The 17,028-nt window shown below is 35.9% G+C and overlaps 1 non-coding gene across 1 annotated transcript; it reads right to left on the reverse strand.

The window, feature by feature from the left end:
- Positions 1-9,513: 9,513 nt before the first annotated feature.
- LOC121214108 (small nucleolar RNA R71) lies at positions 9,514-9,620 on the reverse strand. The gene has a single exon (XR_005909695.1). It is a non-coding gene; the product is annotated as a small nucleolar RNA R71 (small nucleolar RNA).
- Positions 9,621-17,028: the final 7,408 nt, after the last annotated feature.

Consider the following 17,028-nt stretch of genomic DNA (forward strand, 5'->3'; position numbering starts at 1 on the left):
GTGCCCTGGAAGAGGTAACCTAAGGTCTTACTCTCGAGAGAAGCAGACTACTGTAGAAACCTATCGAGCAGTAGAATATTTATGACTTTAATGTGGCAGTAATAGTTAATGAAGGTAGATTCATTAGTACTCCCAACCATCCTAATCAATATTGTAGTTCCTCGACCTTTTTTCTTAGTGATTTAGCCGTGCCATTCTTGTTCCATTTACTTGTATTGTTTTGCACATTTTATACATCATCATTCATTCATTTTGCCACTACATTCTTATTATTATTTTGCTTTAGCATTAATCAAACTTAACTATAATAACTCGACCAAATTATACTTATCTAATCCCTATGGAGATGATCTCACTCATCACTTTATTATTGGTTCAACGTGTATACTTGCATGACTTGCATATCAGATATGCAACCAACAATATTCCTTATGAGTCCCAATCGAGATTGGTTTACAACATATGAAATTTTGTGTGAAGGTGTTGTTTTGATGGGAAATAATGCTTTATGTAAAATCGCAGGTATTACCACGATCAAAATAAGCTTTTTGATGGAGTGGTCAACACACTTAGTGGCGTATGGAATGTACTAGAATTGAAGAGGTATTTGATTTTGTTAAGTACTCTTTATTCAAAAGGGCACAAGTACATAGCTGAAAGTTGAGTTTTAAAAATTAACAAGGGTTCTCTTGTTGTGATGAAAAGGCATAGAAAGACTGCCAAGTTATATGTGTTGGAAAGTTCAACTATTACTGGTGATGTAGTTGTCACTTCCTCTTCCTTGTCAGATGATAATGTTACTTGACTTTGGCATATACATATAGGGCATATGATTGAGAACAACATGACAGAATTGAGAAAAAGAGGACTTCTTGATGCATATGGCATAAGTAAACTGAAGTTTTGTGAACACTGCAATTTTGGGAAACAAAAGAGAATTTGATTCACAAGAGGAACACATAACATGAAGGGAATGCTGGATTATATTCATTCTAATCTTTGGGGACCATCTAGAGTGCCTTCGAGGGCGAGAGCTAATTATATGCTGACGATCATTGACGATTTTTCTAGAAAAGTTTTGGAATTCTTCCTAAAGCAAAAAAGTGATGTGTTGTCTACGTTTAAGAATTGGAAGACTATGATCAAGAAGTAGATAGGAAAATAGATAAAGCACCTCCATAGAGATAATGGTTTGGAATTTTGTTCTGATGAGTTTAATTAATACTGCAAATCAGAAGGGATCGTGAGACACTTAATAGTTTTCCAAACTCCACAGCAAAACGATGTTGCAGAACGAATGAGTAGAACAATTATGGAAAAGGTTCGATGCATGTTGTCAAATGCTCATTTATCGAAGTCGTTCTAGGCTGAAGTGACCACAAGTTACCCTCTAGCACATATATTAATGATTTTATGATTGATATAGTGTTGGGGTTTGTTGTTGTTGATAGGAGAAGAGTGTGTGGTGATAGACAACCCTCTAGCAAGTTAAGGTTTTTGAGTAGTTGCTGAAGTTTGTGGTAAGTGCTTGTTTATGAATATAGGGATTGTTTCTTTGAAAAAGAGTGAATTTAAGTTGTAATTTTTATGTTAAATCAAAGTTGAAATCGTTGGTTTGGTGTCGTTTGTGGGATTTTAAGTGTACGACTATGTGAAGGATCAATCTCGCTAGCAGGTGTGTAAAAACAACTCTAAAACTCGATAGAAACTCGATAAATCATGAAACATGGTTTATTTTTGGAAACTGCCCAATGGAACACGGCGGTGTGGTAGGCTGTGCGGAGCACACGGTCGTTTGAAACATTGTAGACTGTGTGGCCAGGCCGTGTGGAGCACACGATCGTGTGAAACTCTACAGACCGTATGGCCAGACCGTGTAGGGCACATGGCCATGTGAAACTTTATAGATCGTGTGGATCACATAGGCTAGGTTTTTGGGTCGTGTGGGTCTTTTTGTCCAATTTGAGGGCATGATTAGGGGCCGTTTGAGAGACTAAAAAATTGGATCCACAGTCACCGTATGGGGTCGAAAAAGCATAGTTTTTGTATGTAAATACATATGGATAAGCTTAAAAGGTATGTTGAGTTGGATAATTTACAAACAAGCTATGTATTATGTTATGATCTATATGAAATATGAGTGTAGGTATGCCATATGTTATATGATATATGTTTGTATGTTTTATGATTATGATATGCGTATGTTTGGGGTTGGTTATGATGTGATGGAGAAAGTGCTATACGATAGTTTATATTGCAGTTATGGCGGCTAGACTGCAAATTTATGTGTGGCAGCTCAGCTGCAATTATATGAGTGGTACACCGCCACATATTGGTGCGATTGGATGGATGGACTCTTGTAGTCCTATATGGTATGATTGGCTAGATGCAGATAATGTGTAGTAGATAGGGGTAGGATATGATATGAATATGATTCAATATGCCATGTTGTGATTCGATATGATATTTTTCATAAAAATATGATAAAATGTGCTCTGCATTAAAATCTGATATGATAAGAAATAATATGATATATGCCATGAAACTGTCTAAAATATTTGTTTGCTTGTACTAGGATTATGGGCCAAATCACACACTAGGCTTAAAGCTCACGATTTGTATGCTTTGTTTCAGATAATCCTCTGACCTAGGAATGGATGGTGACTCAGGAGCTCAGGTTCCATGATTTTAGTTTATGCATTATGGACTTTTTATTTGTTTATTATGAAAATTTTTTGGATTGTTTTGGGTTTTTATTTTGTTTTGGACATTTTAATTTTGTTTATCTCGTTAGGACTATTTTGGTTATTTACTATGCAAAAGCTTTAAATGTTTAAGAGTGCTTAACTTATGATAATGAAAAATGAACCATGATTTTATATAAAAAAAGCTATAAGGTTTTCCGTTGCAAGACTAATCGAAATTCTCCCAAAATACTTAAGCACACAAATATTTTCAAGTAAATTGGTTTCGATTTTAGTAACACAATTAAGTTGTGATTTTGGAAAATTGTTGCGTTTTTCAAAAGAGTCAATTAATTAAATTTTCTATTTGTTGAAGTTGGTTTTCATCAAAGCAAAACATTTACTTCTCTTTCTTGTATGATGTAGTCTCCATAATCCGACCGTAACGTCTAGACTAGGTATAGAGTGTTACATTTGGTGGTATCAGAGTCAGGTTACAAAACTCAATTATGTATTTTTGGGTCCAAAATATTTTGAGAAATAAATCTTTATTTTAAATTGGAATCTTATTGAAATAATCTTTGAATTTTTGGATAATTGAAACTGAGACTCTAGCGTCGATCTAAGTAAGAACTCTAAACTTTAGTTATGGTTTAGAGATACTTTGCATGTGATACTTTAGTATAAGAAGGCCTTTAGAGACTATAGAGTAGTAAAACACTGTAGTATTTTGATAAAACTTTAAGATTAAGGTTTAAAAACTTAAACTAATTCATAAAATTTGTAAAATTGTAGATAAAGACAATGAGTACTCGTGGTTCTTGTGTACATTGTACCCGTGAGCGTAGTGGGTGCTGTCGGGGGGCTCAGATTGAGCCTTCTTCGATGGGCCCCAATAAGATACGTGTGAGACTGTAAAACCTCCAACTGTTGAGCCTGAGTTTGCAGCTCAAACTATCAGGGACAACGCATTGTCCCAGGCAATGTTGAGGGTTTTGGAGATGGTCGTTGGGACCTATACGGATTTGGATCTAGGAGCTGAGGGTCGATAACTGAACGACTCTAGTCCTATGGAGTTGAATTGTTTAGGGGCGTCACTAGAGTTGCCTTAATTATGGTTGAATATTGGTTAGAGGCCATGGAAAGGATAATGAATGACTTAGACTGCGTCCCTGAGCAAAAATTGAAAGGTGCAGTATCCTTGCTTCATGATAAAGCATATCAGTGGTGATTGATGGTGCAGGAGGGCTTTCAACTTGAGCAGCTAATAGGGGATTACTTTCGGAGTGCCTTCTAGAATAAATATATGAGGGCAAGCTATATTGAGGCCCGTAGATGCGAGTTTATGGGGTTTACTTAAGCCAATAGAATGGTGGCCGAGTATGAGGTCGAGTTCTTGAGATTGAGTAGGTATGCATGTGGGTTGGTGGCTACTGCCTAAGCGAAGAGTGTTTGTTTTGAGGAGGGTCTGAGGTATGACCTTAGGGTTCTGATAGCTCCACATAGAGAGTAGGTTTTTGTAGTCTTAGTTGACAAGGAAAATATTGTGCAAAAGGTTAAGTACACTAAGCATGAGAAGAGGGAGAGGGAGAAAAATCAGAATAAGAACAAGACAGATGTGGGTTTTTCTAGTTCTTCTCAACGGCTAGCGAAATGGGCTATGTATGAGAGACCTTCGCATGCAGAGCTAGTTCCTAGAGTTGACCTTGCTGTCACAATTGAGCACGGACTGATTTGTAGGTATTGTTATAGGCACCAACCAGGCGAATGTTAAAGGAGGACTAGGGCTTGTTTTAGATGTGGGTCCACTAGGCACAAGATTAGTGAGTGTCCTTTTATGGTTGAGCTGGGACGAGCTTCAATTAAGGTTTAGATTCTACCTCAAAGGGTTGGTCAGTAGCCTACTAGGGGTTGTGGTCAGATGAAAGGGGATAATGGTGGTGGACGTGGTTAGAGAGCACCGAGCAGAGGTGCGGGTCAGGTTGAGGCCAGGTAGCCAGCCTTGGTTTACGCAACGAGACGTCGTGAGGATAGAAATGCGGTTAATGTGATTTTTCGGTATGTTCACTATACATTCTTTATCTTATTTTCCTCTGATTTATTATAGATTTACGCACTCTTATGTATCTAGTAGTATAGAGGGTTATTTAGGGGTTTTGGCTGAGGACACTAGTTCTGAGCTTTTTGTGATTAGTCTTTTGGGTCAATCTGCTAGAGTTAGTAAAGTATATAGCAGGTGTTCGCTTGAGGTTTAGGGGTGTGTGTTCCCTGCTGATTTTATGGAATTTTTGTTTGGGGAGTTTGATTTGATTTTGGGTATGGATTGGTTGATGGAGCATCGAGTTGGATTGGATTGTGAGTCTAAGAGAGTGACCTTTAAGGTTGGAGATGATATGGAGGTTGTGATGGTTGGCGAGCGTTGAGATTACCTCTCACACATAATCTTCACTCTGGTGGCTAAAAAGCTAATTTGTATGGGTTGTGATGCATATTTAGCTTATGTGCACGACTCAGCTAATTTTTTAAACGTTTTTCTTGAGGAGTTACTAGGATTACCTCCTAATAGGGAGGTTGAGTTCAGAATTGAGTTACTACCAGGGACAGCTTCGATGTCCATCGCCCCATATCTAATGGCACTGAAGGGTTCATTTGACCTAGTATGTCCTCGTGGGGAGCATTGGTTCTCTTTGTTAAGAAAAATGACAGTTTTGAGGATGTGTATGGATTATTGTTAGTTGAACAAGTTAATGATAAAGAATAAGTACACACTTTTGAGGATTGATGATAAGTTCCTTGGGGCCCTGATATTCTCAAAAATTTATCTTCATTTTAGGAACCATCAGCTGAAAGTTAATGAGATCGATGTGCAGAAAACTACATTTAGGGCTCGTTACGAATCTCATGAACTGAGTCTTTCAACCATATCTAGATCAGTTCATCGTTGTGTTTATCGATGACATTTTGGTATATTCTAAGACTGAGAACAAGCATGATGGGCATCTTCGAACAGTTCTTTAGACTTTTCGTGAAAAGGAATTGTATGCTACATTAAGTAAATGTGAGTTCTAGATGGGTAAGGTTATGTTTTTAGGGCATGTGGCTTCTACTGAAGGTATCCAAGTGGATCTTAAGAAGATAGATACTATTCTGGATTGGAAGCAGCCTAGGAATGTGACTGAGCTTTGAAGTTTCCTGGGTTTAGCAGGATACTATCAGAGATTTTTTGAGGGGTTTTCTTTGATAGTAGAACATTTGACTAAGTTGCTATGTAAGAATGCTTCATTTTTTTGGGCTGTTAAGTAGCAATCGAGCTTTAAGAAACTCAAATCGGTTTGACTCAGGCAACTATTTTAATTCAACACCAGCCTAGAAAAGAGTTTTTTTGTTTATAGTGATGCTTTGCATACTGGTTTAGGTTGTGTGCTGATGCAAGAAGGTAAAATGGTTGCTTATGCATCTAGACAACTTAAGCAGCACTAGGGTAATTATCCGACACATGACCTTGAGCTTGCATTATTTGTATGGTGAGAGACGCATCATTTACACCGATCATCAGAGTCTTAAGTATCTCCTCACTTAAAAGGAGTTCAATCTTAGGGAACGTCGTTGGATCAAGTTACTTTAGGATTATAATTATTTGATTGAGTACCATCTCAGTAAGGCCAACATGGTGGCTGATGCACTTAGTAGAAGATTTATGACTGATTTGAGGGTGATGTTTTCTCACCTAAGTTTGTTTGATGACAGTGGGATTCTAGTCGAGTTACAGGTTAAGTCATCTTGGTTGGATGAGATTAAAAGTAAGCAGCTGTTGGATGAGTCATTGATTAGTCGGGTTCAACAGATGAATGAGGTTAAGACAATGGATTTTGGGTATAATGATGATGATATTTTTTGTTTTCGAGGTTGTATTTGTGTGCCTAAGGATGTAGATTCGAGACACTCTATTCTTTTGGAAGCTCATAGTAGCTATTATACTATGCATTCCGATGGTAGTAAGATGTATCGTGAGCTCCGTGACTTGTATTGGTGGCCTGGGTTGAAAAGTGAGGTAACTGATTTTTTGTACTGCTGCTTGATGTGCCAGCAAGTTAAGGTTCAGCACCAGCTTCCTTCTGGATTGCTTCAACCAGTTAAGATTCCATTATGGAAATGGGAACAAGTGACTATGCATTTTGTTAGTGGGTTGCCTTTAACACCAACTAAGAAGGATTCAATTTGAGTTATTATGGATCGGTTAACTAAGTCTGCTTACAATATTCTGGTCAGGACTGACTGCTCTTTGCAGAAGTTGGCGAAGCTTTATGTTTCCAAGAATGTCAGACTTCATGGATTTCCAATATCTATCATTTTGTATTGGGATCCTCATTTTACTTCTCAATTTTGGAAGAATTTACATGAGGCTTTGGGTACTCGACATGATTTTATGATGACATTTCATCCTCAGACTGATGGTCAATCGGAGAGGGTAATTCAGATTTTGGAGGATATGCTTTAGAGCTATGTGATTGATTTTTGCGGTAGTTGAGAGGAGTTTCTGCTGCTGGCTGAATTTTCTTATAATAATAGCTTTCAGTCAAGCATTTAGATGGTGCCTTATGAGGCTTTATATGGTAGGAAATGTCGCACTCCATTTTGTTGGACTGAGTTAGGTGAGAGGAAAGTCTTGGGTCTTAAGTTAGTTATAACTCTTGAAAAGAGTTATATTTAAGCCCTCTAAATGGAATTGTTTGTAATTAAGTGAATACATTTTCATTTTTAGGATGTTTTGAGAAAATTGAATAACAAAGCTTGGATTGCACTACATTGGTCATTATTTATTACTCTTATCACTTAGGGAGGAAATGTGTGGTTTTGTGTGAACACATGTGTAAGAAGAAGAAGAAGATGATGAAGGAAAATAAAGGAAGTGAAATATTATCGTGACAAATGGTGAGATTGATTGCCAATAGAATTTTCATGGCAATTCCAGAAAGATGACTCAGCACTCTATCCACGTCACTCTCAGTCAGCTGGACGTGTACTAGAAAAACCAACCTGAAAGAGGAATGAAAAATTTGTGCTAAGGTGGGTTGGATCTACCCAATAAAATAATGAGAGAGAAGAAGAAAAAAATAATAGAAAATCAACGTGAGAAAGAGAGTGGTGACAACAATTTTCTTTCTGTGCAAATAAGAACTCCATTGGAGAATTCTAGAGAAAGAAAGGGTAGCAGCTTAGAAGAGTGCAGAATACAAACGTGAGGAAGGGGAAGAGAAATCTATCCTAGATTCACAAGCAATCTAAGGAACAAAGAGGAGCTGGAGTGTGGAATTAACTTCCTGCAGTTTTACCTTTATTTTCTAGATTGAATTTTCTGTGATTCAAAATTAATTGAGAAATCTTGATGAATGATTCTATTTTGGTGTTTACTTTTCCACCCATGAACTTAAACTTTTCTGGGTTAGAGTTGTTTGGGTGAATGTTTTCTCATCTTTAATGCCTAAGATTTGAGATTGTCTATATCACTGTTACATTCGATTCATGCTTATTTTAAACACATGCATGCAAGCTCTAGACATAGTTGAATGTATGTTGTGTTCTTAGGTGTTTTTAATTCTGAAAAGGTTAATAATATTGGATCTTGAATCGTTTGATGCAAGTGAATACTTGACAGAATATTCGTAGCACTCTAGACATAGATGTTGCAAGCTGTATAGAGAGAACGTTCGTTGCAGTTATCAATCCCAAGTTCTTTAGACGTACATGAACTTAGATTTTTAGCTTAAGATCTAGCTATCGAAAGAGGAAAGTCACAGTAGCGAATCTCCGGGTAATAGATTAGACAATATTTTTCCATGTCATTATCTTGATATGAACATTTCTCCTGAATAAATCGAACCCTATTCATTCAAAAACAAAAATACTCTTGATATTCTCTGTGAATTGCCATATCATTTTCTTTGCAATATAAATTCTTTGTTATTTATCATTTAATTTCAGTAATTCATTATTCTAGTGTCTTATTCACTTTGAGATTATTTCCTAACATTTTGGTATAATTAACAATATTATAATAACATACTCAATTTCTTACCAATTTTTGATCCCTTTGGAGACGATACTTATCAATTTATTACTGGAATGGAGTGTACACTTGCACAATTGCATTAGTTATTTTACATGCAACAAGTTTTTGGCGCCGTTGCCAAGGATCGACAATATTGGTGAAAAGTTGATTTGTTATTATTTTTGTTATATTTGTTTGATCAGTAATTAGTATTTTAATTTTATTTTTTAGGTTTGTATTAGTGCATGAGAAGAAGTATTTAAGAGGATACATAACATTGTTTTGATCCTAAAATGTAAAGGACATTAAGGCGAAGAAGAAAAGAGTTAAGAGAAATGGAGAGAATTAGAAATGATCCAATCATAGAAGATCAAGTGCTCCAGAATGAAAGGAATGATAATATTCCTCGAAGAATAGATGATAGAGACAGACCCATCAGAGAACATGTAGTGCCGATTTGGGATGATCTAAATCCAGGAATTGTTAGGCCACATATTCAAGCTCAACACTTTGAATTAAAACTAATAATGTTTCAGATGCTACAGACGATAGGACACTACTGAAGATCTGAGATTACACTTAAGACTATTTCTTAAATTTCGTGACTCATTCAAGCAACAGAGTGTTCGTGAAGATGCCCTTAGATTGAAATTGTTCCCTTATTCATTGCAAGATCGTCCCGGATTCTGGTTGAATGCGTTACCATTAGGTACGGTGGCATCTTGGAATGAATTGTGTCAAATATTTCTACTTAGGTACAACCCTCCCAACATGAATGTGAAGCTTAGGAACGACATTACATTGTTTAGGCAATCTAAAGATGAGAAATTATATGAAGCATGGGAGCGTTTCAAGGAAGTAATTGGAAAATGGTCGATGCATGGTTTTTAGCATTAGACACAAATGGAAACGTTATACAATGGATTAAATGCTCATACGAGAATGGTGGTGGATGCATATGTTAATGAGACATTGCTTGAGAAATACTACAATGAAGCATATGAAATTCTGGAAAGAATAGCAAACAATGATTATCAGTACCCCACTACCAGAGTTGGCACTAGTAGAAGAGTTGTTTGCGCAATGGAACTCCATGTGATTACATCTTTAACAGCTCAGGTATCATCTTTAATAAACATGATTAAAACTCTGAAAAGACCCTCTACAGTGTAGGAGATGAAGTTTGTTGAATTAGCTAGGTATACTATGGAGAAGATCATGTTTTTGATGAATGCCCATCCAATCCTACCTCTTCGTATTACATGGGGAATTTTAATTGTAGCAACAACAATCCCTACTCCAACACATACAATCTAGGGTGGAAACAACATCCAAATTTTAAATGGAGTAATCAAGGAATGAGAAATGAAAGCAATGTTAATCAACAAAATGTGGATGGTGTACCACCTGGATCCAATCAACCAATGCCACAGCAAAATGTGCAACAAAGTTCGTCATCTTCAACCTCAACTATGGAAGCTCTATTAAAAGAATATATGCCTAAGAATGATGTGATTATTTAGAGATAGCAGCTTCCTTAAAAGCTCTAGATAATCAAGTGAGAAAAATTGCCACTGCATTAAGGAGCATTGCCTAGTGACACAGAAAGTTCTCTATCTCAACGAAAGGAAAAATGTAAGGCCATAACACTCCAGAGTGGCACTCAGCTGCCAGGAGTTGTGAATGATGCCTTTACTGAGGAGGAAAGTTTAGAAGTTCCTGAAACAACAACTTTTGAATCAATAGTGGAACAAACTACAAAAGATGGGAGTAAACAGAAGCATGCCGAAGCAAATTCATCTTGCAGAGCCAATACAGATGCTATGGGAAAGCAACCTCAATAAATGGATGGAAGGCCACCGCCACCTTTTCCCTAGAGTTTCAAAAGTCAAAGTAAGATGCTCAATTCAAGAAATTTCTTGAGGTCTTGAAACAATTACACATTAACATACCTTTGGTGGAAGTATTAGAACAAATGCCTAACTATGTGAAATTCATGAAAGATATCCTATCTAATAAGAGAAGGTTAGGGGAGTTTGAATCTGTTGCACTTATTGAAGGGTGCACAACAATGCTGAAGAACAAATTGCCACTAAAATTAAAAGATCCAGGGAGTTTCACTATACCTTGCTTGATTGGAAACTATTATGTAGGCAAAGCACTATACGATTTAGGTGCAAGTATCAATCTAATGCCTATGTCTGTTTTCAAGAAACTCGACATAGGAAAGGCAAGACCTACTACAGTCACACTACAACTAGCTGATAGATCATACGTCCATCCAGAAGGTAAAATTGAAGATGTACTGGTAAGAGTTGAGAAGTTCATCTTTCTAGCAGATTTTATTATTTTGGAATGTGAAGCAGATAAAGAGGTACCCATAATACTTGGACAACCTTTCTTAGAAACTGGTAAAACATTGATCGATGTATAGAAATGTGAGTTAACCATGAGAATTAATGATTAGTAGTTGGCATTTAACATGTTAGATGCTTTAAAGCGTGTAGACCCAGATAAAGAATGCCATGCTGTTGAACTTATTGACATTGTAATTTAAGAAGAATTTTCAGGACATATGCACAAGAATTCTGATGCAGACTTTGCTAAATTAAATGAAACATAATTGACTGAAGAATCTGGAGAACTGATGGACATTCAACAATCTGGAAATGGATTCAGAAGGAGCTTTGAATCATTAGACTTATCAAGTCAATCTTTGAACCTTCCTTGATCATTAATAGAATATCCACCTATGTTGGATTTGAAGCCATTACCAGTGCATTTGAAGTACGCTTACTTGGAAAATAACGATACACTGCCTGTGGTTATCTTTGCCGAGCTTACAACAGATCAGGAGATGCAATTATTAGAAGTCTTAAAAAAATTCCAAGAAAGCTTTAGGATGGTCAATTGCGGATATCAAAGGAATTAGCCCAGCAATCTGCATGCACAAAATAATACTTGAAGATTGCCATGACAAATCTGTTGAACAACAAAGGAGATTGAATCTTGTCATGAAGGAAGTAGTTAAAAAGGATATTATCAAATGGTTGGATGCTTGAATTATGCACTCGATTTCTGATAGCTCTTGGGTGAGCCCTGTTCAGTGTGTACCCAAAAAAGGAGAAGTCACTGTAGTCAGTAATTCCTTCACGATGTTAAGCAATATTACTGGGATGAGCCATTTCTATTTAAGCAGTATGTAGATCAAGTAATTTTGAGATGTATTCCAGATGAGGAAATTCAAAGTATCCTACATCACTATCATTTTGCACTTTATGGTGGACATTTTGGAAGCATGCGAACTGCTGCAAAGGTTCTTCAATCTAGTTTCTATCAACCCACCATGTTTAAAGATGCTCATGAGTTCTGTCAAAGCTGTGATTGCTGTCAAAGAACTGGTAACTTATCAAGGAGACACGAAATGTCATTGAAAAAATTCTAGAGGTAGAATTATTTGACATGTGGGGAATTGATTTCATGGGTCCATTTCCACCATCCTGGGGACAAATCTATTCTTTTCATTGTGGATTATGTCTCTAAATGGGTTGAAGCTATGGCTTTACCTACAAATGATGCCAAGTTAGTTCTAAGATTCCTGCATACAAATATTTTTACTAGGTTTGGTACACCTCGTGCCTTAATTAGTGATGAAGGTTCATATTTTGACTACAAATTAGTTGCCAACGCTTTGAATTGATATGGGGTTAAACATAAAATTGCCATAGCATACCACCCATAGACAAATCGACAAGCTAAAATTTCCAATAGGGAGATCAAGCAAATTTTGGAGAAAGTTGTCAATCCCAATCACAAGGATTGGCCAGTGAGGTTGAATGAAGCATTATGGGCGTATCGCACAGCCTTAAAGACAACATTGGGAATGTCACCTTTCAAGCTTGTCTATGGTAAACCATGTCATTTGCCAGTGGAGCTAGAACACAAAGCATTTTAGGAAATCAAGAAAATACATAAAGACTGGGGTGCTGCTGCCAATCATTTCTTACTAGAGCTTGATGAGATGGATGAATTTCGAGCTCAAGCTTATGAGAATGCGAAATTTTTCAAAGAAAATTTTTCCACGACAATTTGTACGTGGACAACAAGTCTTGCTCTTCAATTCCAGACTTAAACTATTTCCTAGAAAATTAAAGTCGAGATGGTCTGGACCATTCGAAGTCGAGCGTATATGTAACACCCTTAGCCCGTATCCATTGCCGGGTGAGCTATGGAGTATTACCGGAGCATAACATCATACAATGTACAATTAGTTAACATTAATAATTCATCACATAAATCAGAACAATATCAACCAAAGTCATACATGCGGTCCCTTTTACGAGCCCTCGAGGCCTTAAAAAGACATTAAAAACAAATCGAGACTAAATTATAAACATATGAAAATTTTTGGAAAAAGTTAAAAATTTTCAAACTGCAGGGGTCACACGGCTGTGTGGGTAGGCCATATGACTTACATGGCCAAGAGATACGCCCGTGTCTTAGGCCGTGTGGACATTCGAAATAGGGACACAGGACCATGCCCCAGCCCGTGTCCATACCCGTGTAACTCACTGATTTGGGCCACACATCCGTGTGCTAGGTCGTGTAACAGCCTGACTTGCAACCCTTTTGAAAGCTACAAGGGACACACATGTATCACACACGGTTGAGACACACCCCCATGTCTCTACCCGTGTGGACGAAAAATAGGCCATTTCCAAGCCATTTTTCTCACCCAAACCCACACCTCATACACAAGCCAATTGCACCTAAAATAAAGCATTCAAAACACACTTTACATATGCATATTAAAGCTTACACAACATAGAAACCATCCATTCAACCAATATGCCAAAATGACACCTCAATTTCAACAATCAAACTTACCTAAAAACCTAACCAATTCATTCACTAATTGAACTACCAATTGAACCATTTCAAAACCACATTTATCCATAGGTTCATTTACCCAAAATTCATGCACAACCAATATCAAATGTCCATTTCCAACACTAACATGTACCATACCAATTTGACCAAAAGATGATCACTATCAAATTACCAAATCAATCCGTTAACAACATTTATGGACTATTTTTATTCATACCATTCACCATTTCATAAAATACCATTACCATATCATTTCCCTACCATCTTTTTTAACCATCACAACATCAAAATAACAACCACACAAAAATACCATATAATTATAATATCATACCCACTATATCATCAACCATAATGTCATATATATACAAGCCATACATAATGGCTAAATTTCATCAAACAAAACACCTATACATGCCATTATAACCATGACTTAAAATCATCAAAATATACCGATATAACCGATGGATAGTGCTATGGATCTCCAATAACTTCCAATCTAAACGAGATTCTGGTTATCTAGAAACACAAAGGAAAATAACACGAAGTAAGCATACAATGCTTAGTAAGTTCATAATTCATAAACAAAGCTTACCATTTCAATTTATAAGCATAAAAACAATTTGAGACAATCCAAAATGGCTTGGCATTAGCCTATGCTACAACAACCTTTCAAGTTAGATAATCACATAGCTTAGCAAATTATCTTAAAACATCATAGCTTTTATACATACTACTTATAAGCATTCATATTTTGAAGCATATGGCTAAGCATATTCTTAAACATCATTAACTCATAACTTTTCATACTTTCATAGCATCACTTATTGAAGCATTTGCTGAATCTTCCCTTTTTCATACCCGTTGAACCACTAGAATAATATCAGATACATGAGAATCTCGCACACTATGTGCCAACATGTGGTCAAAACCACTACTATCTCATATCTCGTATCAATGCTCTCTCTCGAGCCATAAATGGGTCTACTCACAGAAGGTGTCAGTCAAGATGTAGCTACACGGTACTACTCACACAAGCTGTCAAGTAACTGCAACACATGCCAAAAACTTAGCCATCAGTAGGACATATAAGACCAGCATTCAAACACGATAACCCCTAATGACATGTCATTTGTATCGTATATATTCCTAAAGTTCAAATGGTATCTGAAAGTTGTCGAAACTTCGTTGGATATTTTCGTAGAGTTGAAACATTGATGTATAACATAAACGCATTTAATTTGAACATAATTCAATGTTATTTAAATTAACGAACTTACCTTAAACACGAACGGAGAAATACAATCTATTAATCCAATACTTTTTCTTTTCCCTGATCTAAATATGTACATTGCTTTTCTTGATCTATATAATCAAATTTAACTCATTCAAAATTTATTCTATTCAATTTAATCTAAAAATCATGTTTTGGCAAAATTACATTTTTGCCCTTATGATTTTGAATTCATTTCAATTTAGTCCCTGGCTTATAAAAATGAAAATTCATGCAATTTAGTACCAAACCACTATAGCCGAATATCATCTATGCCCTTAACAAGCCCTACATTTCATTTATTGCATATTTTCACCATGAATATTTTTTCTATTTTTCAATTAAATCATTAAATGACAAATTCAGCAAAAATTCCTTTACAAAAGTTGTTCAACTATCATCAAACATTTATTTTCATCCATCAAACATAAAAAAACTAACATACATTCATGGTAAAATCCTAGATTAAGCTACAAGGACTCCAAAAATATAGAAATCATTAAAAATCGAGAAAAACTACATTTACATGCACAAAAGGATTAGGGCTGAACCTTGGAAAGTCTTTAATGGCTTTCTTTGTTTCTAATTTCGGTTGGAGAAGAAGAAGAAAGATGGTATCTTTCTTTTATTCATTTTATTATATATTTTTTAAGTTATTTTATTAATTACTAATTTAACCTTACTTATATAACTTTAAAAGTACTAAAAGAATGTCCAACTTTGTCCACTAATTATATTAATGGTCTAATTACCATTTAAGGCCACTCATGTTTCCAATTCATAACAAATTGACACCTTTTTCTAATAGAACACAAGTTTTGCACTTTATACGATTTAGTCTTTTTTATCAAATTAAGCATGCAAACGACAAAATTTCTCCACGAAAATTTTATATGATGCTACTATCATGCTGTAGACATTAAAATAATAATAAAATAAATTTTTCAATGTCAGATTTGAGGTCTCATAACAACTATTCTGATTTCACAGAAAACGGGCTATTGCAGTATATACTCTCATAGAGCTGTCGACGTTAAAGATGGAAAAATAGGATCAACTTTCGAAGTCAATGGTCAACGCCTAAAACATTATTTTGGAACTCCTATAATGCATGAAAAAAAATATATTTCTCTTCGAAATACTTGAAAATTGTTATTTTGCAAAAATATTCTTTATTTATTTTATTTTTACTTTTTCTTATTTATTACCCAATAAATTTATTTAACTATTTATTTTGTCTTGTTACAGGTTTCTCTTAGGCAAGAATACATACAAATTGAAGCCATTAGCCCAAATTCTTTTAATTCTCACAAATTTGTGCTAATTCCATTTTCTTTTCCCTTTAAATGTCAATTGTTTTGCCTTGTTAGCCTATGATTAAGGCTAGTTTTATCAATCACATCACAATTTTTTCTTTCTCACGTTTTAACCTAGCCGATTCAGTTTCTTCCCACATTTTCATCCCGCTTTGTTTTCTGCATTTACCCCCTATTTCCTTTATAACCGCAATAAAGTCTAGAATTTTTTATTTTCAAGCTTTCTATATTTTCTTTAATGGATTCCCAAACAACTTTTGCTTTGACCTCTACCTCTCCACGCACCTTCTTCAATAAACTTGCTGAAGAGAAATACCATAAAAATATTTCAAAATGGTCATTCTGTTTGATGAGGACTCCATAAATGCCCAATATGGACTGTTTGAAGGTCCTGACGAGCATGCTGACTTTATGAAGACAATGTCCCCAGAGTGCTTAACCCAGGTTCTCATTGATGTTTGTGTGGAAGGTACACAGTGGTCAATCTCAAGAAATGATTATTCCACTACCGAAAAAGTATCATAGAAGCCTCAATGCAAAATTTGGTACCATTTCTTGAAAACTCGTCTCATTCTGTTTACACATAATGCTTCAATCTCCAAGGATCGATTATTACTTCTCCACTCTATAATAATGGGCTGGAAGATTAATGTTGGCAAGATTATCTCTCAGGAGATTCATCGTTGTTCCCAAAAGAATACTGGCACCTTAAATTTCCCCTCCCTGATCACTACACTCTGCCAAAGATTCAAGGTTCCCCTATCACCAAATGAAGACCACCTTACAAACAAAGGGACTGTTACTACGCACATTGCATAG

Source organism: Gossypium hirsutum, chromosome D01, assembly GCF_007990345.1.
Source record: "Gossypium hirsutum isolate 1008001.06 chromosome D01, Gossypium_hirsutum_v2.1, whole genome shotgun sequence".
Lineage (NCBI taxonomy): Eukaryota > Viridiplantae > Streptophyta > Magnoliopsida > Malvales > Malvaceae > Gossypium > Gossypium hirsutum.